At 34.1% G+C, this 26260-nt stretch overlaps 1 protein-coding gene across 3 annotated transcripts in view; it reads left to right on the forward strand.

Annotated features, from left to right (window-relative positions):
* CDH10 (cadherin 10) overlaps nt 1-26260 on the forward strand; it is a 92081-nt gene that overhangs the window by 5845 nt on the left and 59976 nt on the right. The window contains exon 1 of one of the 3 annotated variants that reach the window (XM_052703708.1): nt 23976-24272. The exons of the other annotated variants lie outside the window; for them this stretch is intronic. The gene's annotated coding sequence lies outside the window, so the exon portion shown is untranslated. Of the gene's footprint in view, nt 1-23975; nt 24273-26260 lie in introns of those variants that run through there. 3 annotated transcript variants of the gene reach the window in all.

The following is a 26260-nucleotide window of genomic DNA, read 5'->3' on the forward strand; positions in this document are numbered from 1 at the left end:
TTTATCCATCACAGCCTTGAGATTTTTCTAGATCTATCTACCTGGCTTAATGAGCACAATATTTTTTATTGTTATGTTTATTTTTCTCGTGATGTTCTTTAAAAATATTGTCTACCACTAGGCCTTAAAATGCTATCTGATGTAGTTGTGACAGACATATGAGCTTCAATTTTGAATTGGGACTGTAGTATGTTATGTCTACAAGTTCCTGTTTTCAAGGTGAAAGACTACCATCTTTCTTTACTCCATATATTTCTTTTCCTTCTTGGGCAGAGAAAACAGGGACATACACTACTTTTAGTCTTGGTTGAAATCTATAGATAGTGTTACAGCAATTAATTTGAAATTTAAAAAAAAAAAAAAAAGAGTCTTTCAATCCTCAAGTTATTTTCTGTCTTTTTGTATATATATACACATGGACTTATAATCATGTTTTCATTTTTCATTTGTTACTGGACAAATATCTGAGCCTGAAAACAGCTTATAAAGTGTGAATCTACTTTTTTTTTTTTTTTTGGGTCACTCCCTGTGTAACAGTACATAAGATAATTCCTTGAAGAACTATAGATCCATTTATAAATGTGTCATCAGCAAATCAGTTAAAAGTAGACTTAGATCCCATGAATTTCAATACAGTACAAAAACTAAGTACTCCATCCACTGAAGTTGTATGTGTGCTAATGAACTGAATAAGATTTAGATTGTAATGTATTTTATTTCTTACACTGAGGCTACTCAAAAGATGACCTGAGTTTTCAGTAGAAAAATGTCAGTTGTTAGAAATAACTGCAAAACAAAACTCAAGACAAATAGCAGGAAAAATACAGGCAAACTAACAAAAGCCAACAGAGTGTGTTAAAGCAAACGAACAAACAAACAAAAAAACCTAATATATAAAAATAAACATCATCTACTGCAGGTCATATCAGTTTATATGTCTGTTACATGTCAATACATTTGTACATTGCTTTTTCTTTTGCATTACTATCTTGTCCTGCAAAGTATGCTGTGTAGATCTACTAGCTTGTTCTCATAAGTTTCACCTAAAAAAAACTAACTTCCATTAGCCATCTTTTAGCCATCTAATAACAAATCACAGTTAAATATATAGCTTTAACCAAAAGAAAACAATGCTATATTAACATCATGGAAACTATGTAATCACCTCCATAGAACATGGCGAGTTTCAGTAGAGATTGGCGGCATTCAGCCTCCTACTCTTACATCAAAATAGCCTTTTATTAAATGGTAAATACTAGTCTAGACCTACAGTCCTGTGTGAATTACCAGCAATTACCCAGTAATTTTGAAGCTGTATGAAACATTTTGCTCTCTTTTAAGTAAGAAATGTAATTACTACATGAAAGATAGTTCAAGATCTGCTTAAGCATATAATAGCCAAGTATATTCCCCAAATACTCTACTGCTACTCCCTTCCCAAGAGCAAGTTTTAACAGTATTTCTGTCTCCTTCCTTTTCCCCTTGGGAAATTTACCACAGTCTTTTGGCAGAAAAATGTAATGTCCATAAAAAATAGGACAGTAGTGTGATCTTTTTCCTTTGTTGAATGAAAGTTTTCTGTCATTATCATGCTGAGATGTACTCTTCCCCTTGAGTAGGAGTGTGGTGCTCATGGTCAAGATGTTACTGAAGCTGACACGTCGATTAAAACAGGTGTATTGAGCCCCAGGCTTATCAAGTACATTTGGTTCTCTCCATGACTTAATACTAGGGCACATTTTATTGACACTTTGTGATTAAGAACTTGCAAGCTTATGTGCGGTTACTAGATCCATTTTTTTTCCTGGTAGTTACATCTGTGGATGGCAGATTACCCATTTAAATGATACACTTGTTTTTTTCTTGTTTGCAATTTAATTCTTTTAGTTTTCTCTTCTTAAATGATCTTCAATGAAGTACTACTCTGGTTTCACTAATTTGAGAAAAACATTCTTATGGTGTATAATAAATTTACTTTTAAATTTATTTATAATATTTAGACATTTTGATGAAATAACAGTCTGATGAGGAAAAAACCTCTCTTTTCTAAAATCTTTTCTAAAATTTAAGTGTTTATGTGATATATTTTTACAAGAAGTAAAATGAAGACAAAATCACATCCCTCTTCTTCTCTTACCATCTTCATCAAAGCGTCTGAACCCACAATAAAACATGTGATATTTGTGAATATACTCTATTTGAGGTTTGGTTTCCCCTAGATTTCCGTTTGAGATTAGAATGATAAGAATTAGAAAAGAATGATGAAATAAGACGTAGCTATTATAGCAATAATATCATCATAGTTTTGATGAGCATAACTTTTCAAGTTAATTCAGGAATCTGTAATGTGAATAAGAAAGGTCACTGGGCTTGAACAATTCTAAATTGAATATCTAAAACTTTGTGACAAAAAGAAGTCAGTTATTTAAGTTCTGAAAGGAACTTTTTGTTCTAGTATAATTTCAATTTGTTACAATCAGAGATTTAAATTATATTTTCTATGCCAGTGTTCTAGAACAGAAATTGCACATCTCATCAACAAATGAGTTTGTTAGGTTTTCAGTTTTAACAACACCTACTTAGCTGGTGTTAAACACAAATGGTAAAGCTCAAGGTAGTTTAGCCTACTACATTATAGGATCAAAATTATAAAAAAAAAAGGAGGGGGGGGGGGGGGGGAAGGGTAGACATAGCAGCCACTTCTTGCTAAACTGGGGGCCATGTACAATCAGGAGAGGAAATGCTCACCTTTTACTTCTTGCATGTCTGCAGCCATTAGGATCTAAGCAGCAAGTACCCACACTTGTACATAAAGTTTGAGATGTTTTGTCACTTGGACATCTGTAAAACTCAGATCTGATGGGATAATATCAGGCTAGGTGGATCAGTCCCACAGCTAGCGTTCAGATAGTTACAACTCAGTCTCTAGAAAAGCACCATTTTGCCTTACAGAAGTATGTGACAATGGTATCTTAGTTATGTGCCTGATTTCTTGTTACTTTGCCCTTTGGAGACCATTTCTAGAGTTATCATGTTAAAATCCTATTTTTTCCTCCATTGAAAAAGAACACTCAAGCAAAATTTTGCTATTCAGCACTATAAATTAATGTCAGGACTAGTTCAGAAGACTTTTTGTTATCATTATAGTAGACTAAAACTTGATAACAGCACAGTAACATAAAAAATGTAGTGTCATAATACTGTGATTACTGCAAGAGAAAAATATATATTTGTTAGGATTATATTCCATTCAAGAAAATATAATAAAACAGAATTGATCTCAATGATTCTAATGTGTAGTAAAGTGCTGTCTTCTCCAGAGTAGTCTAATCATGCTTTAAAACATACCACCTAAGTGAAATGATACGTGGAAACCAAGTTTGATATTAGCTTACTGTGTTTCTGTACAATTAGAAATACTAGCAACAAAAGTTTAAGATAATACTGACATGAAAATAATTCCTTTATAGTTCTGACATTGTTCAGGGTCTTTTTTCATTAAAGGAAACAATTACAGTGGCTTGCAGAAATTTGCCAGTGAATTAGTAGTTCTGTGATTTGAGATGTTTGGTTTCCTCCTGGGTGAAGAACAGTTTTTATTTGTTTGTTTTCTATGCAAAAGTAAAATGTATTGCATAAATTAATTGCCAGTGAATTAAGTATGGTTTAAAATATTTCCTTCTACACAAACCTTTGTTTTTTGTTTGTTTGTTTGTACAGGGCCTCTTCCTATCACATAGTACAATTCTTTCTAAAGGATGGAGATTTTTCTTGTGCCTGTTTAGTTTCTATTCATACATTTAAATGTGTCCTCACTTCCCTGTCTGGAAAAGGAACTATATCATTCTGAATGTTCATTCTTTGTGTTTTGCAACAAGTAAGAAACTTAAGCTCTAGTAAAACCATCTTTTTCTCAATATTCATTAATCCTGTGGTAAGTCTGTACATTTCAGCAGTTTGCCAATGTAAACAGAATGATGTTCATAGCTTACTATTGAAACCCAAACGTTGTCTTTTCCTGTGCTACTGCTTGAAAAGTTTTTTCCATTTTTTTTCCGATAGGCAACCTTAGAAATGCTGACATTTTTAATCTTTTGGTGCCATCTTGTGGTAAGATGAAAATTATAAGAAAACTCTAACCTGAAGTTCCTAAGTTTATCAGCAAAATACACAAAAAATGGATGAATTTTCATAGCAAATGCATCAAATCAAAACAATATGCAATGGAAAGGATTATTTTTGATTGTTTCTTTTTTTGATCTTTTCAACTGCGTTAGTACAAATATTGATTTTAGAAGTCTCACAGAAAATGACTACGATTACCACATAGAAATAGATTTTTAGTCCCTAATGCATTAGAATTCTGTAGAATACTTAAGTGCTTAACTAGTTCAAGGCAATTTCCAATAGATTTGTAGTCTATTAGTTCATTAGATCTCTGCAGAATACTTAACTAGCTCAAGGCAATATTCGCTTTAGCATCCAGTAATGTTGAGAAAAAGCCAGGGTCCATGCTAGCATTCTTGATTTTATTTTCCAGTCTGGTCTTTCATAGCAGCCTGTGTGCAGTAAAAGCAGTAACAGCACAGAAATGGTTGTTGTTGTTTTTTTTTTTCTCCTTGTGTTTTCTCTTGGACTTGGCAAGATCAGTATTTTGGAGTTTGAACCAAATGAATACAGTATAATATCTGCTTTTCTGAAAATAATGTTTGTAGATGTCTGCAATCAGTACAAATTACATTCTCACTCAATCTCATAAGGAATTTTCTTATGGTAGTTTGTATTTTCTTACTTATTTATCTCTGAGTTCCAGTTATGCTGAAAATATCTAGATGCAAAAACCTTTTTCAGTTACTGGAAAGAAAATCAAGGTGTCAATGCTGCTTTCCCTTAAGACAGGGATTCTCATTCTTTCAAAAGAAAGGATGTTTTTTTAATTTTTGTTTTCTTATGCTTTGTTCCCCTGACAGATGTTTATTACAACCTAGTCCACATTCTGTCCACAAATATCTTGTGGACTTTGAGGACCAGTTGCAGATTATAATATTGTGAGTTACTATAACAGACCTTGTTCCACTTGAGGGGTCTGAAAGCATATAAAATTAAAAGTTTTCATATTGCAGGGATAGAAAACAGATCTTGAAATTTTGAATGTGAGTCCTGTGTCACTACAAACAAAAAACCTTACAAGTATTTTTTTTTCTTATTCTTCTGCCTTTCATAATAGCATTTAGATATCCAAACTGATCTCAGCTGAAGGAGGATATCTTATCAAAATGAAAACACTTTTCATGTTCTGAAAACTTTGAAATTGAAGCAGTGTTTCAACTAGATATTGTATTGGAAGGTGTAGTATTTTCTGTACACATGGGCAGTACTCATTGTGGGTGCTTCACGAACTTACACAGAAAAATAAAAGTATGATAAAGATGCTAATACAATTTTTTTTTTTTAATTTTTCAGCAGTGGTTTGGTATATATTAAAATCCTAGTCATTACACTGTCTTTTTTAATAGGTAGTCACTAGCTGATGTACAGTTGAATGCTGCACCAGCAAGTGATTGTAATAAATCAGTCAGTGGTTGAAAATGGTCTTTGGATGGTTAGAGTTCCTGGAGTTTCTGCATTTTTTTTTTAATTAAGTTTACCTAGCTTAGCTAGAGATAAAACTCTGTTTTCTGTCAGCTACAAGGCAGAGGAGAATCATGACATTAATTCAATAAGATACAAGATTTCAAAAGTTTTGTGCACGTATGTGAGGCTGTGTTCATTCAAATTTCTTCTCACTCCAGTAAAATTGTTCTGACTTGATTGTTTAACTGTCTCTTTTTGTATCTTTTGGTTCTTTGCAAGATATGCTTCCCATACAAGAATAAAGTAGTAGAGGAATTAATGAAAGAACTGTAACATTTTGTTCCAGTGCATTCACCTGGAATGAATTTCCTTCAGAAATAAGAGAGAAACCTAAGTCAGAGGCATATTTTTTTTTTAATAAAAACATTACTGAGATTGATAAAAATATTTTTATAAGCATGTTATAATATTATGACATATAGAGTATGGCAATAATAATTACATTGAAATCCAAAGTATTATTTGTACATCTTTTTGTTCTGTAAGAATGAGATCTTAAAAAGCTTTCTAGGAAGTATCTTATCAAAAATTTTGTGTTCTAAATATCTTATTCTTGATGAATCATTTTCATTAGTGTATGTGTGGTGCTGCAAGTTTTTTCTGCAGTTGTATTTAATGTCAATGTAAAGTTCAGGTGTATTATGTCATAAAGAACATTAAACAGTGGAAATACAGGATTATATACACTTCTAATTTTTATACTTTAATATGTTTATCTAAAACTGAAGCTGAGATAGGACACCATGATGATAAACTTGACATGAGTTTAAGAGAACAGATTTGAATGAGGAATGTAAAACAAATGTAAAGGATAAAAAGGTTGTGGATGGTTAGTGAGTGTTTTGTAAAGATAAAACAGTAGAAAGTATCAATATCTCCATCAAATTTAGAGAGCAAACAGGAAACTGTCAGAATGACTATTTCTGCTTGTGGTTTTATAGAGGTAAAAAGATAACAGAATTTGTTAATGGTTTTGTCAGTTTTGTCAGGTTTGTAGTCAGGAACTCCACGTAATTTGCCTAGTACAATCATCTCAGAATCTATTTTTGTGATAAGTGGAATTACTAGAATTTTTCATCACTATTGCCAAATCCCTAGCATGTCCCCTCTGCAAACTGTACCTGTTGAATTGTAAATTTTTATCTTTCAGTCCCAGGGTGCTTCATTTAGTTAGAATTTTAGGCAGGTAAGTAAATATATTATTTATGCTGAAAACTGTTAGATCCTGGGTATAAAGGGAGACTGAAAAGTGACTGCCATAGAACTTGTCTAGATGATCAAAAGGAAAAAATGTTTTTTAAAACTGTTTCTGCGGTTATTCCGTCAGATAAGATTGATTGCTGATCTGTGGAACTTGTATATTTAGTGTGTTCTTCTTCTGACTGTCAAAATTATTTATGTCTAGTGTGACTACCAGCTAGTCCAAGCAATGTGCTGTTGCACTGAAGGAAGAAAATTCATTCTGCTGTACAACTGCAGTAATATATAACTGACAAGTTTCAGGGCCTGACTGCCTAGAGAAATTCTAAGCAAGATAAAAAGGTCACAAAAGCACAGGATCACAACAACCTCAAGTGCTGTTCTTACATACAGGACAGAGGTGTGCCATCTTTTCAGACATCTGCATTAATAGTCCAAGTGAGTTTGTTGCTATTACTTTGCCTTTCAGAGATTACAATAGTCAGGGCAGAACAGGAAGTGCAATGTTCATTAAACTCGAGTAGTAATACCGGTTTTTGGGGGTTATGCATTCTTGTCATCAGATTAAATGATTTTTCCTTGCCAAAATGAATTTATCTGTTTTGTCACAAAGTTGAACAGAGAAGCTGAGCACCTCTACTGTGAGGAGAGTCTGTGAGAGCTAGAACTGTTTGGTCTGGAGAAAAGGAGGCCAAGGAGATCTCATCAATGCCTATAAACACTTGCAGGGAGAGTGTGAAAAAGGCAGAGCCAGGTTTTTCTCACTTGTGTCCAGTGCCAAGAAGAGAGGCAGTGGGAACAAACTTGAACAGAGGAAATTACTTTTGAACACTCTGAAGCATTTCTGTGCTGTGAGAGATACAGAGCTGTGCAGAAATTAAACAAGGAGACTGTGGTGGTCTCCTCCTTGGAGATCTTTAGCAGCCACCTGGATATGGCCCTAGTCAGCCTGCTCAAGGTGTCCCTGCTTGAGCAGGACTGGACCAGAGGGACCCAGATGTCCCTTCCAGTCTCAGCTATTCTGTGATTCTGATATATACACTATCTGCAAACAAAGTACTTACTTGCTTCACTACCTTTTACATTGTAGATGCAATCTAAACTGTGTTTGAGGCATGAACAGGTAGCACTAAGACAAAAAACTGTATATTGACTGGACTGATGTAATGAAGTCCATGTGCTTCAGAAATAAAATTTTGTTTTCCTGAAACAAATTTACATCTTTGATGCAGAGCAAACTATGAAACACATGTAGATAGCTGTCACTTGAGTACTGTAAGAATAATTCAGGAAAGGAAACACAAAATAAATTGTATTTTCTTAAAATGAGAGCAAAAACCTGGCTAAAAAAACTATGTAACTCCCTGAATTAACAATAATTCACAAATAGCCTCAAAATATCCTGTGCAGGAAAGAAAATTTTCAGAGAAATTACACCCTCATGTATCTAGAGGTCTCACTTTCCAGCAGCATTCAATCAAGTTCTCTTCAGTTAAGAAAAAAATAAAACAAATCTCAGTAGATATTCAAGTAGTCTTAGATCAAGCTACAGCTATTTTCTTGGTGCTCAAATAGTTTGTGACAGCTGATTAACATGGGAAAGATACGGTAACAATGGCCAGTTCAGGTGCTTTCTGCTGGTCAGTTCACATTCTTGTCTCTTTGCAGTTTTTATGCTAGGAAAAGACCACACCAGAGTCTTTTGTGCTGCTCATTAAAATAGAATACTTGGGGATAAATAAACGTTAATTTACACTGCCTCTCTCTGTGGTTTTTGCTTTTTTTTGTTGTTGGTTGGTTGGTTTGTTTTTGGTGTTTTTTTGTTGTTGATTTTTTTTTTTTGGTGCTTTCTCTGAAAGGCATTTTGGTTAACAGCAACAGTCAGGTGCTCTTGGTGATTAGACCGTGCTTGAAACGTTAAGCACTTGTTCACATGTAAAAGCCACGTGTCTGAGGAGCAAGAAGATGCAGGGCTCAGCAGCACTGCAGAAGCTTCTTGTCAGCAAATTTCTGACCCTTTTTCCCTAATTAGTGGGAGAAAAGAGCCTGACAGTGGGTCTATGGGGAGGACTAAAAGCCACCTCCTGCAATGCATTATCTCTTGGAGGATGTACTAAACTGTAGAAGTTTGAGGGCCATGCTGTACTGTTACACTAATGTGGCTTAATGCGTGGGAGACCCCAAAGTTCTGCATATGACTGAAGCCTGTTCTTTATTCCCATTGTAGTTGGCAGAGTTTGGTCATACCCACAAATGCAAGCATACTTAAACTGCTTTTAACCGTGTGTGAAGAGTTTCACAGATTCATGAGCTTTGGCCAACTTAGTTCTTAAGGAAAGCTATGCTTTGCTCTCAGACTTCAATTTTCTTGCAGAAAATAAAAATAAAATGGTTCTGTATTTCTGATATTTACTGTGTGCTAACCATCAACCTTATCTCTCTGTGTCGTAGTCTTTGCTTAGCACTGCTGTTATTAGTGGTATTAGTCAAATGGTGTATGTTCAAGACTTCTAATTCTTTCAGACATTTTATTAGTTTTCACCTAGATTTTAAGAAAAGGGCAATTTTCATTCCTCACATAATTCTTAGATTGCAGTGTGTGGGTTTTTTTCGTAACCTTTTAATGATCTCCAGTAAGTATTTGTCAGGATTTGATTTAATTGACTTAAAGACCAAGGTGAGCTTTCTGCCTCAGTAATGAAGCACGTAGGACAGTTGGAATGAATGAATTATATATAAAATAGGTGTGACCAAAACTTCTCCTGCAAGAGAAGAACAAAATAAAAACATATGCAGAGCTCATCATTCTTATTAACTGGGAAATGCACTTCCACTTCAGAGTGCACCAATCAAAAATTTTCACATCCAAAGCAACACATAGAATTATATACTAAATATATTATCAAAATGCTATCTCACTAAAAGGACTACAGTGTTGTAAATCAAACACTGTCAAATATCTTACAATTCTTAAATCTGCGGATAGAAAACTATAAGGAAAATCATGCTTTCATTTCTGTACTTTTACTTTTACACATTTTACCCTTAAAACTTTTGTATCTGTTGTGCTTTGCTTTTTTGTGTTTCTGTTCATGAGTTTTCCACAATTATAAGCTTGTATCATACTGTTGCTCTGTTGTCTTCCAAACTTGACCACCAGCACTCTTTCTGTGCAGATGCTGCTATTCTGATGTTCATTTTGTAAATCACATTTTCTGTTTAGTACATCTTATGTTATTTGCTTCTCAGTTTATTTTTCCTGACAACCACAGATGTTTGACTTTAATCTGTATGCTGTACTATTATACTTAGGATGTTCTTGCAAATAGGCAATTTTCTGTGTGTATTTTTCCATTCTCTTCCTGGATTTTATGTTATGTGTTGTGACTTTTATACACTTCACAAATATGAAATACCATCTAGTATTCATGCTGTAAAGCAGTTGTTCCTGGATAATTTTCAGTATATAATATATATATTTTTAAGAACATGTAATTAATGATATAAAAGTAATCACTTACCATCTATTAATAGGTAGGTATTGTTTTTTGTTTTGTATTTTTTTTCTATTTGTCTATTTGTCTATTTGTTTGCTCACTTCTTGTTGCAGAACAGAGAGGGTCTCATGGTTACTGAAGATCACTCTACTTAGTCTGAAGTAACTCCTAGAAGTTTTTTGAGTTTGCACATTATCAGGAACTGCACAAATAATATTTACTGAAATGTAAAAGCAGTCATAATTCCATAACTGATGGGGTTTTTTTAACTGATCATCAGTATTTGTTCTAGAAACAGAGCTCTTGTTATGATCGTAATTAAAATCAAGTTTTCCTTTACTTTTTAGAGCCATCAAACAAGAGATTATATATATGTATATATAATACAAATGATATGTAATGGGTGATGTGTCAAGTGTTACGGCTAACGTGCAAAGTAATATTTATGCTATAATAAAAGTGCCTAGATGTAGGCAGTGGAATTCTTTCTCACTTTCATCTTGGGAATTTATCCTACTAATTGAGCTGCTTTAGATATAATCACTTGGATCCTTTCTTTGTAAAGCCACTCTGGTGAGAATCACCTATTCTGCTCAAAATCCCTCCATCTGCCTTGAAAGCCTATGCTATGGGATTTGCTTGTGAAATGGTTGAGTAAAATCTGTATGGGGGAAGAGGGGAAACAAGAAGCCTGAACTCCTAACTGGGAGCTGAAAAATGTGTCCCAAGGTGTAAAACATATACTACTAATAATAAAATAAATGCAGAAGAATGAGAAAAAAGTCACGAGCTCTTTCAAGTCTAATGAGTAAGTAGTTTTGTCTCTAAATTAAAAATTAATTATTTCTTTGTTCTGTTTCTCCCCTAGTCACTTCAGGAATGTAGTATTTTATATGCGATGATAAATGACATATCACATTAGAGCTAAGTGTAATTTGAAATGGCTGAAAGATCTAAAAGAATCAAACTTCATATTGGAGACAGGTCATCCTTAATAGCAATGTGATTATAGCTTCACAGTATTTTAACTCTTTCAGACTGCATCTCTTCTGCATACTTGGAATCATTTCACCTTCCTTTCCTTGAAGACACAGTGGGTATATAAGCATTAACCACCGTGTGTTCAGAGCCTTGGGCTGTGAATCCCAGTAATGCTGAAAGGTACTTCTGAAAATCCAGTATTCCAAAGTGATAACTCTAAAAAAGAAGACATAGAATGAGCTACTACTAAACAAAATATGAGTAGGCATTTAGTGCTTTAAATTATGCTTAATCCCTAGAGGGCTGTGGAAGCCAACTACAAATATTATTTTTTTATTTTATGTTAAATCTGGGTTAACAGGACTCTTTTTTTTTTTTTTTTTTTTTTTTCCTCCTAAATTAAGATCTGTGTAATCAGGATTCTCTCTTTCTCATACTCTGTTCATAGTCATTGTGGGTAAGAAATTACAAAATAAATGCTACATATAAGGGCTTTTTTTACTTTTTTTCTGTGTAAATAAAATGAAGTTCAGGGTTGGTCTTCTGGGTATAACACTTACAAGATTATGGATGGATAGAAGTGGAAAGGGAATTTAATCTCCAAGACAGTCTTAGGAGATGGATTGTACTATGTAAATGTGTGCTAGTTCTGTCTGTAGATGTAATTATCACTGAAGTTACAAAAAATTCATTCACTGGGCTTTTTTCCCCCTCCCAGCTACAAATCATCTAAACCATTACATCTTGTCATGTTCAGTAGAAATGGATAACAGATTATCCTCTGTCTCTTTGCATAAGTCTTTTATGTACTTAAAAGTTGTAATTTTATCTCCCCTCTCACAGGATTTTATATTAGAACCTAATAGCATCAGTTTGTTCAGTTGTACCACAGTGGTCATGGCAGTTTCAAATTGGCACCTACATACCTGTACTGAGGTGCAGTGTTCACAAATGGATTAACTGTTTAATCTGAGCTCTTCCCGTTGTTGCCTGACTGGTGAAGATATATTTCATTCTTCTTATAGGTAGTAATCCTCTTTGTATGTCTGTTTCTTTTTAGGATCCAGATTATACTGTTAGATCATATTCAGTGATCTAATCTGCATATTCAGTGGTCTGTTTGCCTCACTAGCATTAAGAGGGTTGGCACTTAACAATTTTTCTCTGTCCACAAGGCGTGATAATTATTCAATTATAGAAAGAATTTAGAGTGGAATTGGAGTGGAAAATAAGTTTTCCAATAAGAGACTCTAATTATTCTGAAACTGCTTCAGAAAATTCTTGTTCTAATAGCAAATTCATTAGGCACAGCACTTTAAAAAGCTATAATTTGCAGTGGCCAGTATGTGGCCCTTGAGCCATGCACGATTCCCACACACTGAGGTGGTTTTGTTTTATCAACACAAATGTGCTGATGGATGGTTGCTGTGCTTTCTGAATATCTTGCCACAGAATAAAGAGTCCTGCAGCCCAGTGTCATTGATTTGAACACCCTATCTAGTGTCACTCCCTTTCCCCCAAGAGGTGTTCAGTTCACTTACTACCTAGGAGCTGTTTCTGAAGCTTGTGGTTCTTGTTTTCAAATACAGACTGTTATGCAGCTGACAGGACTACAAAAGCTGGCCATTTTCCTCTGAGTTCCTCAACTTTTTTATCCTGACTTCTTGTTTAATGTTAAGATCACATAGTCTTGTTGCCAACATTAATGAGCTACTTGCTCTAAATTTACCTTTGCAGACAATACTGCTGAACAAAAGACATTGCACTTTCGAACCTCCTACGTTCTATCTGAAAAAGCTTTACTTCTCTATTGATCATGGAACAAATATTTTTAATCATCCTCTGTTGTTACTGTTTTTAGATAATTATTTCAACCTATATATGTCTGACTTCTCATTTTGTGCCTTGACTATTTCCATTTTATCTCTTCCTTTGCCTGCTCTTCTTTTATACTCATATTTAGCAATATCGTATATTTTGTATTTATGAAATACTTGCTTCCTTATGTTTTGAATGAACAGATAGTGGCCTAGCCAAAGTCTGTTCTTACTGATTATCATGTCCTACTTTTGAAGAAGAAAAGCTTTCAGTAGTGGTGTATTGTCTCTTTCAAGAGCCATCTCCTCTTCTGTTCCTTCTGTTCTTTCCTGCTTATAATATTGTCATGATCTTCCAGGCCTGTGGGATAGTTCACCAGTTCTCTTATGCTCTCTCTATATGTTTATCATATGATTTTCAACTTATTAAAAAAAAAACAAAAAAAACAAAAAAAACAAAAAAAAAAACCTTCACAATTTTCTGGGTTTGTTTACTGTGTCTTTTGTATTACTGTATAAATGTCAAGGAAGATAGACATCTAATGCAGCATTTTCTTCATCCTTCTTGGCTTACATTCACCTATTCCTTTTACTTTGGAGGATAACCTGGAATGGTTTCCAGAAACTGACTCTTTATACCTAAATTATATGTTTCTGTTAGCATGCCCTTATTTCATTTTATTTTAAAATCCTCCTTACTAAGTTAGTAACTCAATTTTCCTTCCTTGTTTCCCCTCAGGTCTCATAAGAAAGAACTTAACTTCACCTAAGAGCTCAATGAAAAATATTTCAAAAGTGGGGAAGCCAAAACAGTCCGGCTGTTATCTGGCTGATATCGTCAGCCATTAATGTATTTCTAGAACATTATGTTTATGATATTTCCTTTCTTTATGATATTTCCTTTCTAATGAGAGAGTTCTCTAAAATGTAATGAATAAAAGCAATTTGCTAACAAAAGGAGACAAAGAGGTCATTACAGATGTTGGTGCTGTGGATGATACATATGATACTTTATTTACATTCCTTCACTTTGATGAGGACTGAACATTATAGACCTGAAGAGAGGTTTTGAGAGGAAGAATGTTTCCATATTAATTATGCAGCAGATTGTGGAATGGGGGCTGTGAAAAATTTGAGTAACGGAGGCTTTCAAGAGACTGCTGCCCACTTGTAAACCTTGAGAAAGGACACACATGCAGTGGGTGGAAATGACAGTGGCAGTGCTGCTGTTGCTGTCCATCTGCTATCTGTGTGACTTGTTGCTCATGATCTGTATGGTGATGTTTGATTCCTACCTCACAATTGCCAGTGCAAGACTTTCAACAGTATCAAAGTGATTTTCATCTTTTCCACTATCATCACTTTTTAAACATTCGTCCACATCTTCTAGAGCTGATGTGTTTTTTCTCTTCCCTATTATGGCATTCTTAAAGAGTTGTACTGAGTAATGCGGTGAACCTACAGCAAATGTTAAGATTAATTCATAGACACAGGAAAAATTTACACTTGATTTCTTTGATCTCCAGTTATATAAAAATCATTAGAGAAGATAAATGTATTTTACTTTGTAATAGTGTATAAAGAAGAGGGAGGAATTCATTGCTTGACATTTTATCCAAAGCTTTTCTGATGTGCACATATGTATAAAATAAAATTACGGTTCTATGCTTCCTATCACTTTGAGAAAAATCTTCATAGATTCTTTAAATGTGCTAATGTATACTTCAGATATATATCATGTTGTGCTCTGAGTGACATCAATGAATATCTTCAACCAGTACACTTCAGTCACTAAAATAGCTGGCATTTTGTTGCTGAAGCAGAGAACAGATTTTTGACATACCTGTAGTAACATAATGCTAGATCTTTACGCTAGTCTGCCTTTCTCAAACAAGTTTTTGGGAGACCAGGAATAAAATGAAAACGTTAAAAGAAGGGAAAGCTGTCAATATACCAATGAAAATCCATGTTCAAATTGTAGAATACAACAAACAATGCACTGTGAAAGGCACTGGATGAAAAACTGGTGCTAAAGCAAATTGAAGGAGTCATTAAAAAGTTAATACCATTTGTCATTTTTGCCAATACTGCCATTTAATTTAAATGACTTCTAAGGCTTGTTAGGAATCACTTTTTGTCCCATTTGGAACCACTGTTTTTCACACCTTTGGGAATGGTTATCAACTAGCACTCCTTGTACATTCGTCTCAGGTTGTGTCTTAAAACTGCTTGCTTTATCATAAAGCAACCTGCAGAAAGGAAGCTTTAAAAGTTCAGCATTTGCTTCTCCATGTTGATGCACTGAGTCCATGCACTGGTCTCAGTAGGTGTGAAAAATACTTCCCGAAGTAACATGACTAAGATTCAGTCTTCCAGAAGTGAGAAGCTAGACTCAGTCATATAAATATGTCAAGACAGATGGGACAAAACTTTAGCTACTAATTAAGTTACAATATGCCTTGGAAGGAAATAGATTTTCTTCCTCAGTTGTGATTTTGGTCACAGAATGTCAATATGTCTTTTATTGACACTTCTCAGAATTCCTGTTCTTTGCAAAATTTATCTGGGTACACTGTATCTATATGTGTACTTTTTTATGTGTATCTTTGTAGATAATTTTTTCCCAGAGAGTTTATAGATGATAGCATTAGTGGAAGATGTGAGAGCTGGATTTTCCTGGTAACCCTGCAACCTAGAAATCCTAAGGACTGTCTATGACAAACAGTTCTATGTACTTTTACCATTTTAAAACCTGTGTTTTGAAGCAATCTGTAGGTAAAAATGGGCTGATCTGGTTCTTGTTTGCTTGTCCAAATATTGATATTTTGCATTAAGTGTCTTTGCTGTGGAATTTTGCAATACATTATACATTGTTGCACTGAAATATATATGTCATATATGTCTACTTACGTAAAATACATATATTTGACACATAAATAGATGTAAATTTCACTTAGATTATTTGCTAAAATCAAGCAATGAACTGATTCTTTCTTTGAGAAATTTCAAGGACTCTGCTTTTAAGTAGGTGAATTCTTGATATCCTAAGAATACAGCTTTATCTAAGGGAGTTTTCTCAGGGAACTAGGAAGTATTAATGTAATTATTTATACACTAATGCAGAAAGGACAGGATGGAATTCTGCTTATCACTGAGAAAACACTTTGAGTACACTGTTGACTTTTGAAATTAGATTACTATTTTTTCAGCACTCTCCTTGTAGTTACCTATTCAGGATCTTCACATAAGATTTCAGTTGCTGTCTTTTGGTAGGTTTAGAAAAGAATATTCTGTAGAGAAAAATACGTACATGTTGCTTGAGACATCATCACGTGCACAAAAATTGCATTGAAATGTGGTATATAATACAGCAGGAGGTAGAATTAAGACCTGTAAACACACTTCAAAACTTTCTGTAGAAGAAACTACTTTGTGGTTAGTAAGCTCCAACTATCAATACATCATTAATAATGGATTATTTGTTTCCAATTAGAAAAGAGACCATTTTTTAAACATTGAGTTTAAATTAATAGTTGAACAAATTCTGATGAGGCAGAACCTAATTGTAAGCAGATAAAAAAGCCATAGACTGGATAGTAATTTACAGACATAAAGAATTCCAATAAATTTATGCCTTGTAATTCTCTTGTACAGTTATTTTTCAGTCAAACTGAATATTAAAAAAAAAAAAATCAAACTCCAAACCCACACTGTGTTTTTGCACAGAAGTGTAAGGCTTGGCTTCTAATTTATAATTCAAATATAAACATTCAATTTACAAATGTAATAGCCACTTATTCATCTCAGATACAAAGTACCTAAAATAAATAAAACAAAGCAGAGAGACAACTGAACAATTTTAAAACTACTGCATAAATAATGAAACATTTTATTCCCACATAAAACCACAGAATTCATAGCAGATAAGGTATATTGATTTAAACCAACACACTTTACTGGCTAAAGGTAATCATATATCAGAATTTAACAGAAAAAAAAAAGCCTTTATATCTTTAACTGTTAAATATATATATATATATATATATATATATATGTTGAAACTGTTCTTTGTTTAGCGAAAGAAGAAATTACATAAACCTATGTCATAAGAATCTATTTTTGCTTAACCATGGTAATTGTAGTGCAGCATCCTTAAATTGTTTTGCAGTCTGTTTGAGTTGTTAGTTTATTACCTGATTTTACAGCTTTATCCAGCATTCAGCTTTTGTTTTCCGGTTAATGCAGGTGTAGCTAGATCTTGATTTGAGCAAAATAGCAATGCCCTTTTGGATAAGGTGTGGACAGGAATAGACATTACATAGTAGTGGCTTTTACAGCGCTACATTTCTATTTTGGAGTAGAGAGAGTTGTCAGGGAACAGATATTCTGGATGTGATACAAGAGCCATTAGTGATGGGATAATTCATACTGTGTTCATTAATGTCCAATAGCCATGTAAAAGGGACTACAGCGAAACAGGAAAAAATAAAACCACAAATGAAGCACAGTTGATCAAGTTGATAAGAGGAGATTCAAATCAGCAGAGAAACAGAGTAGAAATAGTTTTACTTGAAACAGAATATTAAATAGAATTATTAATCAAATATATGTGCCATGCAGAATTCCATCACATGCCACGTATAGAAAATTTCTAAGATAGAAGGAAAGGAAGAAAATAGGCATAGATAAAAAGCAATTGTCTGTAATAATTTAGGAACTATGGATCACTGTAATCATTAGGAACTAGGAATAACGTAAAACAGTAAAAGGTCAAGTCAGAAAATAAAACAAATAAATAAATAAATAAATAAAAGGGCTGGAGGAGCTGAAGAATTAAAGCTGCAATTTGATATTTTAATACATTTTGGTATTATACTAGTTTCTTCTATTGTTTCTGAGTGAACAGCATAAAAATTCTCTAGCTTATGCTAGTTTCAAATAATTTGCTGATAGGTACTGTAGTTGTTGTGTATGACATGCCAATTGCTAATTCACGCTGTTTACTTCAAGTGTTCCTGATTTGAAGTCTGGTTGGACAAAAAAGCCAGTAAAAACAACAGGATAACTTCTGCAGCTAAAGTAATCCTTCGCTAATTCTCACTCTCCAGACACCATTTTATAATGTATCAAATGCTTACAGTAAGAGTAGAAAATTCCTTTTATTGTTTTAACTCTCAGTAATAAAGAAGTTGGATGTGAAATTTATTGAATTATCTACAAATAACATTGCATCTTTATTCTTTTGACTACAGAATAGTGCAAAAGGAAGTTTAATTTACTGTGCAGATGGTACTGTCATTTAGTAAAAAACAAAACCAACAAAAAACATCTGCAACTTAAAAAAACAGTACACAATAAAAAGAATATTCTGTTAGCTACTGTCAAAGAGTTTAATAGTGTGTTGCTTCAGATCTATCATCTCTGCAGATCTCCAGTGACCACTAGGAAGAGGAGAAATCAGAAAGAAAAAAAGAAAAAAGAAAAAAGAAAAAAGAAAAAAGAAAAAAGAAAAAAGAAAAAAGAAAAAAGGAAACAAAAAAAAGAAGATACTTTTTGTCAGAAGGATTATTACTACTCTATTCTAGTGTCCATCTGTTTAGAGTGCTTCACTTTTCAAATTCCTAATTAAAGCAAACAGCCTGAAATTCGTGGCCATTGGAATTATCAGTGATGGATGCATAGCAAATTAGATATTGCAAGCCTCAAATTGTTTCCAAAATATGTTAGTACCTGGGAAAATGGTGATGAAAACACCATATTATTCTGTTTTTTGGGGAGTTTTGGTGTTTTTCTGTTTGTTTGTTTTACATCGTTCTAGAGAAACTAATTAGTGTTACAAGCGGAAAGAAGAAGTGAAATGTTGCCAGAACACAGATTAGCAACTATAATACAATATTCTGCCTAGCTTTGATTTTTCTTCTTCTGAGGCCTTCTTGAATAGAATGACTACTGGGTGACTGTCACTCCCATTTAATTATTTTTTTTCTGTGTTTCATCAATTATTAAAAAATCTACACAATTGAATAATTTCACTGTGAAGATTCTAAGACCTGGTGATCAGCATAGTCTCCTGGGGATGAATGACCTCAGTTAACATCTCTGCCTGATTAGCTGCCATCTGTATTAAATTTGTGAATGATTTTGGAGTTAATGAAGTCACACTTTGGAGGAAAAATATGCTGGGGGGGGAAAAAAAAAAAAGCTCCTTTTAAACAAATGCTCCTTTCTTTCATTAACAGTTTTCTTATGATTGTATTTTAGAACGTGTAACACCTGGTATGCTTAATGCTTTGATATGGGATAAACTGGGGAAAATATCACAAGGAAAGCTTCCCCCCCCCCCCCCCCCCCCCCCTTTATTTTTTTTAAACATAGTCTTGCTCAAGCTGATACATTTGAAATTGGAATTCAAAGCCTCAGATCCAGTAGTCTTTTCTTAAGGTCTGTCTTTTATCCTTCAAGGCTGCCTGTGCAGATTACCAGAAAACATCTCAGATCATTGCCAAAGTGTGAAAAACCATTTACTTTCCTTTCATAGCTCTCCTAAGAACAAACAAAATGCCAGGCTTTGTTTAATCCAATCACTGAAATACTAGTTTTCACTTGCACTGGAAGACCTTTACTTCCCAAACTAAAGCATAAATATGCACACATACAAATATGAGATGAGCATTCCTTTTAAAGTTTACCATAATTCAGAGCTACCCTAGTGATTGCTTCCTTTCTCTACTCTGGAATATCTTCATGCTGTATTGCATTATGTTGTTGCTTCCTTACTTGCTGCTAAGCAAGGACTGGGAGTTGGCGAGATGAAAAAGAAATTAAGGGTGCTGATCCTCTACAGTTCTTCATCTCACTCTCCACTTTGCCCTGTTTGCCAGTGAGGGCGTTGTTTATCTGTGCATTCTCTGTTGACAACTGCTCTCGCACTTATCACAAGTGGCTTCCTGAAAATATGTCAGATCTCACATCTTTTGAAGATATGTGCTGCTTACACTTACCCGTAGAACTTTGCTCAATATTTCATTTGATGCTCAGGTTTCTTTATTTGGCATAGTAAAATTGACATAGTAAATCCTTCCTATGTTCAGATAAGCAAAAACTGTTTAAACAATTTCAGTTTTGAGTAGCTTTTTTAGAGAGGTATCTCTTCTATGTTAATTTTTCAGTTTCTTAAACATTGTACGATTCATTACCCTATTAATTATCAGTCAGTCCTTAGTATTCACGCTTCAATAGGTCACCAACTTCAGCTTTTCATCTGTAATCTGACAAATTTTAATGACAGTCAGTATTGAGTGTTATTTTATACATGTTTGAAAGTGATATATGGACATTTTCTGTTGTGTGTATCCTCTCATAATAGCATACATACCTTTTTTAAAACATTGTTAGACTTGCTATATATCAATATGCTTGACAATCTGCTTGTTATTCCATTCTCTATTTGCTCATCAAACCACACTCACTTACATCAATGCTCTATTAAGTTATGCAACTATGGTAATTCAAGAGTATTTATAGCTCTTTGGAACATAGCTTTATCCTACAGAGGGGTACTTAATAGTTTTGTCTACAGACACAACCTCTCACTGAGCAGCTGAATGATTTCACTTGGCTATATTCACTACAATTCACAAACTTGATGATCTCATTGAACAGATTTGAAACAGGGTACGTAAGTGTAGGATAAAAAATAGAGGCGTTGCCAAGGAGGAAAAATGAAAGACTATTCAGTAGAATCAAAGAACTGTAGGATTGTTTGGTTTGGAAGGGACCCTTAAAAGTCATCTAGTCCAGTTCTCCTGCAATGAACAGGGACATCTACAGCCTCATCAGGTCCAGCCTGAGCTTGAATATCTCCAAGCATGGGACATCCATCACCTCTCTGGGCAACCTATGGCAGTGCCTCACTATCCTTATTGTAAAAAACTTTCGTTATATACAGTCTAATTCTCCTCTCTTTTAGTTTGAAACTGTTCTTTCTTGTCTTGTTACAAGAAGACTCTGTCCTCTTCTCTCTGTATAGCCCACCTTTAGATACTGAAATGCTGCTATCAGGTCTCCCCAGAGCCTTCTCTTCTCTAGGCTGAAGAGCTCCAGCACTCTTAGCCTGTCCTCACAGGGGAGCAGTTCTGTACCTCAGATCATTTTTATGGCCCACCTCTGGACACTCCCCAACACACCCATATCTTGCCTGTACTAAGGACTCCACATTTGGATGCAGTTCTCCAGGTGAGGTCTCACCAGCACAGAGTAGAGGGGTAGGATTACCTTCCTTGACCTGCTGGTTGCACTTCTTTTGTTGCAGCCCATACTGGCTTTCTGGGCTGCGAGGGAGTACTGCTGGTTTATGTCCAGCTTGCCATCTGCTAGTATCTGCAGGTCTTTTTTGGCAGGACTGTGCTCTATCCTTACATCTCCAAGCTTGCATTGACAGTGGGGGTGGCCACGACTCAGATGTAAGTTCTTGAACTTGTCTTTATTGAACCTTATGAGGTTTACTAGAGTATTGTACTTTGAAACTTTAGAAGATACAATTTGCCTCAATGTCCATCACATACTTTCTCTGCTGTCTTGGGTGATCACTTAGCATGTCATCACCTGAGTTTCTTGGTCATATAGACTACAACAGAAGACTAGAATAACAATGTTACATTATCTACTCTAGAGTAATAGAAAAGAAAAAAAAAAAAGCATATTCCTACTCTACATCTTGGATGATGCAATAATGAATGCTATAAGGACTGTTAGAATTGCAGTAGCTGTAAAAAACCAAGGATTTACAGATGAGGTATGGGCTTCTTGGATGAAAATGTATTTCATGAGCTTCTCTGGATGTATTTGGAAAAATATTACATTCTTTGAAGGAATAGATAATTTTTTTAGATCTTAAAGAGAAACAATGGGCTCAAAAACTAAACACATGTTGAGGAAAAAGAGAGTTAAGTAGTTTATAGTCTGTATATATCTATATAATATATATATATATTCTATATAATCTATATACATCGTATATATCTATATAAATTGTATATAATCTATATACAAAAATTAGAAAGAAGGAAGAAGTTACATTGTGGTGAAAGCTCATGTAGAACTCATCAAACTAATTTTCTACAGGAGTGTTCTTACTGGGAAGACTTCCTCTTCATGTTACTTGAAAAACCACTATTGTTCTTCAGTATGTTGATTTTTTTTTTTCCATGAAAGAGTAATTTTAATTATTTGTTTTGTAAAGCAGTGTTCTACATGTATGATGACATCAGGACTGAAAAAGTGGTTTCCATTCTGGCTTTTGCCACAAATTCAGTAACTCTTCAGTAAATTCATTATCTTTGGAACACATTATCATTTTCTCTGGTGCTATGGTGAACATCCAAAAACATAACTGTCAAACAATAGTATAAACAACCAGTAGATCAACATCTCTCTGTATAACCAGCAATCATGAAAGGCATGTTAAAAACCCCCTCAAACTGTACGATGCAAAAATATTCATCACATTTTCTCCAAGAACATTTCCAAAAGCCACAACTATATCTCTTTTTTTGCAATGCTGCTGATCAAACTGAATGTGTTGTGTTGGCCTAACAAACATTTATTGCCTTGAAGACTGAGGAGGTAAAAGAGGTTGTATAACGCATATATAGATATTGCAAAAAGCTTGAATTCAAGACAGTCCTCACAAATGTTGTGCCCTGTGCAGAACATGCATAATTTTATTTACCTGATCAGCATCTACCTATATATTCTCATGTAAGTGTCAGTGGATACGCAAGGGGTATTTACTGACTGGGAAGAGTTGTCTGAGTGTCCATTTAAGCAAGTGCTGGTGGAGTTTCAAAGTAGATGGAGGCATTCTTATGAGTTTTCCTCATCAGTGAAGTTTCTAATTGACCCACACTATCCCACAGTTTGCTCTGCCCAATTCTGGTGCCTTGTTATGAGAGTGATGTGCCACTTAGGAGTAGGTATTTACTTTCAGAATTAGTCACACCTTCCTAAGAGATGGACAAAAAATGGCTCATTTTTACTATGTGAGATCTTCAGTTTATGCTGGTGCCAAACCAATTTTGAAAAGACTTTGATTCAACCTGCTGTATTTTGATTTAAAGAAAGAACTATTTGGAGCAAAAAGCAGAATGTAATCTTCTAATTAGCTGGCATCATTACATGTAGGTTGCACAGCCAATAACTTCACATTGCATAGACAATATAAAATCATTCTATTGCCTCCATGAAACATCTGATGTACAGTGCTTCATCTTGTTGATGTTATACACATTATTTCAAGACAGTAAATGGTATAATGTTAGGCACAGGTTATTGTAAAATATACACAGATGAGGTTTATTCTTAACAGTGGTTTCTCACCATAGAATAACACAATACAATTTCCAAACTAATTATAAATTCTGACTCACTGAATATGATTAAATTATGATAGTTTTATCAAACCAGAGGAAATTAGTACTATAAAAGGTAATACCAATACCCACTTTTTTTTCACAATTTCATTCCATCCCCAAAATCTATCAGCTCACGATGTAATTTTTAATTTGCTGTTTAAACAGAAAAAAAGATAGTGTAGAACTTTTTAATGTATTAAAAAAATTAATTGAAGTTGAAAGTGGCTTAAATTTTCAAATTTTCAAATGCATTGCAATTATATCTTCTTGCCATTCAAGAAATATTCTGTAATACCATGTATCATTTCTGAGATTTGTGAATATTAAGCTGTATTTTTCAATACTAATGCTTCTATTCTAATGAATTCAAGAGATACATAGATATGACTGAACTAGTTTCCTTACTGTTATTCTTTCTTAAATTTCAGGTGTGAGTTTCCATGAGAAATGGTTGTTTCCATTTTTTCCTGTCTGCTAAGAGAGAATGTAATCCTCCTGCTATCATCTAATTAGAAGGAATGGGACTAACCATGCTGCAGGCACAAGCAATAACACAAGTTTGAGGAGCCACTGTGTAGACATCAATGAACACTTTATTAAATTATACAGTTTTCTAAGCAGGCACGATCTCTCAGTGCCCCAATTCTTTATGCTTTAGTGAACTGCCTGTGCTCTCTGAAGCTGTAAGGTTTCAGTCTGAGCTGAAGATATAAACTCCTGATGAGATTATGGTGAGTTTTTAGATATTTGGCACGCTTCTGTGCTTATTCTATTTCTCTAATAAAGCTCATAGTTTGCCGGCAGGTGAAAGCACTGGACAGCAAAGACTAGGAAATTTAAAATTCCACTGCCCTGAAGGAAAAGCATGTCTTTTTTGTAACCATTTAGCATTATTCATTACAGTTCACTTTATTCAGGAAAACCCTTCGGGATAGAGGGAAAGATTATTAAGCCCCCAGGTCTAGACTTTTGGTGGTTTCTCAATTTTGGCTCTTTAACACATGCAGACAGAAATTTCTGATCTTTTTATTGAATTAAAATAAATAAATAAATAAATACAATCATAATCTATGAAAGATGGACTGAGTAGAATAAGAAATTGTGATATTTACAAATTCTATTTATTATACTCTTCAGTGCTTGCTCTTGTATCCAGATTACGGTGATATATTCTCCTCTACTATACCAGCACTCCCTTCTCCTTTTTACCTATCATACATGCTAAATATCAGAACAGTGATTTTTTATTAAGTAAACAAGGGAAGATAGAAAGTACAATCAAATACTAAAACCCATAACTGCTTTTTGTTTGCTTTTTTTTTTTTTAATAGATGAAGTAGAGGTCTGACATTATAAAAGGAGTCTGCATATCTTATGGAAGGTAGCATGGCCATAGCTAAATGTAATGGAGATAAGCATTTAGGAAGTACGTAGGATGAAGTCAGGAAAGAGTAGGAAAGAGACAAAAATTCACTTCCAAGCTAGGAGAATATAGCAGACAGTTAGCGTAAATGCGACTCCAAAATACTATGGATAAAGTCATTGAAGACCAGCTCAGACCTTACCTAAATAGGAGGGAACTATGCGACGAATACTGTGTCATTTTGTGTCGAATTGTGTGTTACACTGGCTGGAAAATAGGACAACTGAAGTTGTTTTCAACAGAAAACAGGAACTCTGCATGAGATGAAATTGAATAAATGGAAAAGAATATGACTGAGCTGTTCAAAAACTTTGTATTCATATTTAGGAAAATAGGGTGGCCACTGGTGACTGAAGGAAGACATAATGAGAAATAATGATATGGAAAAATGGGATGGAGTTCTACAGGACAGAGCTAAAAAAGGACTTTGGTAAATGCTCTGCTCACACTAGCTGTATGTAAACCATTCCTGAAAGAAGCACACTTAGCTTGCTTGTTTCAAGTTTCAGCCCCACTTCATTTTAGCTGTTGATTATCCTTAGGTTTTCTCAAAGTTTAACCTAATCATTGTAAGTGAAATAAATTTCTTATACTAGTTGTGGTGGACAAATAGAGTAATCTCTTATTTTCAGCAGTCATACCACTTTCTCCATCTTTTTTTTTTTTTTTTCTTTTAAAACTTGAGTGTTAGACAAATAGATGCAGTTATCCTCTCCTTTACTTTTTTTTTTCTAAACACTTTGTTGCCAGCCTCATTTCTAATGATTTGCATATTGGTACTATGATGTTAAAAACTTGACATTTTAAATGAATGAGTCTCAGTGGAGAGAAAGGATGGTTTAATACTTTAAAATAGTAATTCTGTTCATATATTTTCATTTTCTCTATGTGAGTTTTCTTTCATTATTTAGAAGATGTGTGATAAAACAATCCACAGTACTGAGATTGTTCAGACCTACTATACTTCTATGCCTCAATTATACTCTCCAGACCTATGTATATTCAGTTTTTTCCTATGTTATGCAATTTATTATGACCTTTCCATTTCTTTATTTTTATTATTATTATTATTATTATTATTAATTTAAAAAATAGTATCCAGCACCTTTCATAGAATCTCTTTAGATTTAGGGGTAATAATTTTTTTCCTGATAATCGTCATGAAAGTTATAAGTAAGCTCTCTAATTTTCATCCTAATTATGCAGAAAAGCACCAGACAGTTAGCAAGAGCTGTGTAAGTTCCCTCAGTCTCTATAATCAGATATGATAGAGGCATGTAGAAGTGAGAACAGGAT

The sequence above is a fragment of the Tympanuchus pallidicinctus genome, unplaced genomic scaffold (assembly GCF_026119805.1).
Source record: "Tympanuchus pallidicinctus isolate F22 unplaced genomic scaffold, pur_lepc_1.0 scaffold5, whole genome shotgun sequence".
NCBI lineage: Eukaryota > Metazoa > Chordata > Aves > Galliformes > Phasianidae > Tympanuchus > Tympanuchus pallidicinctus.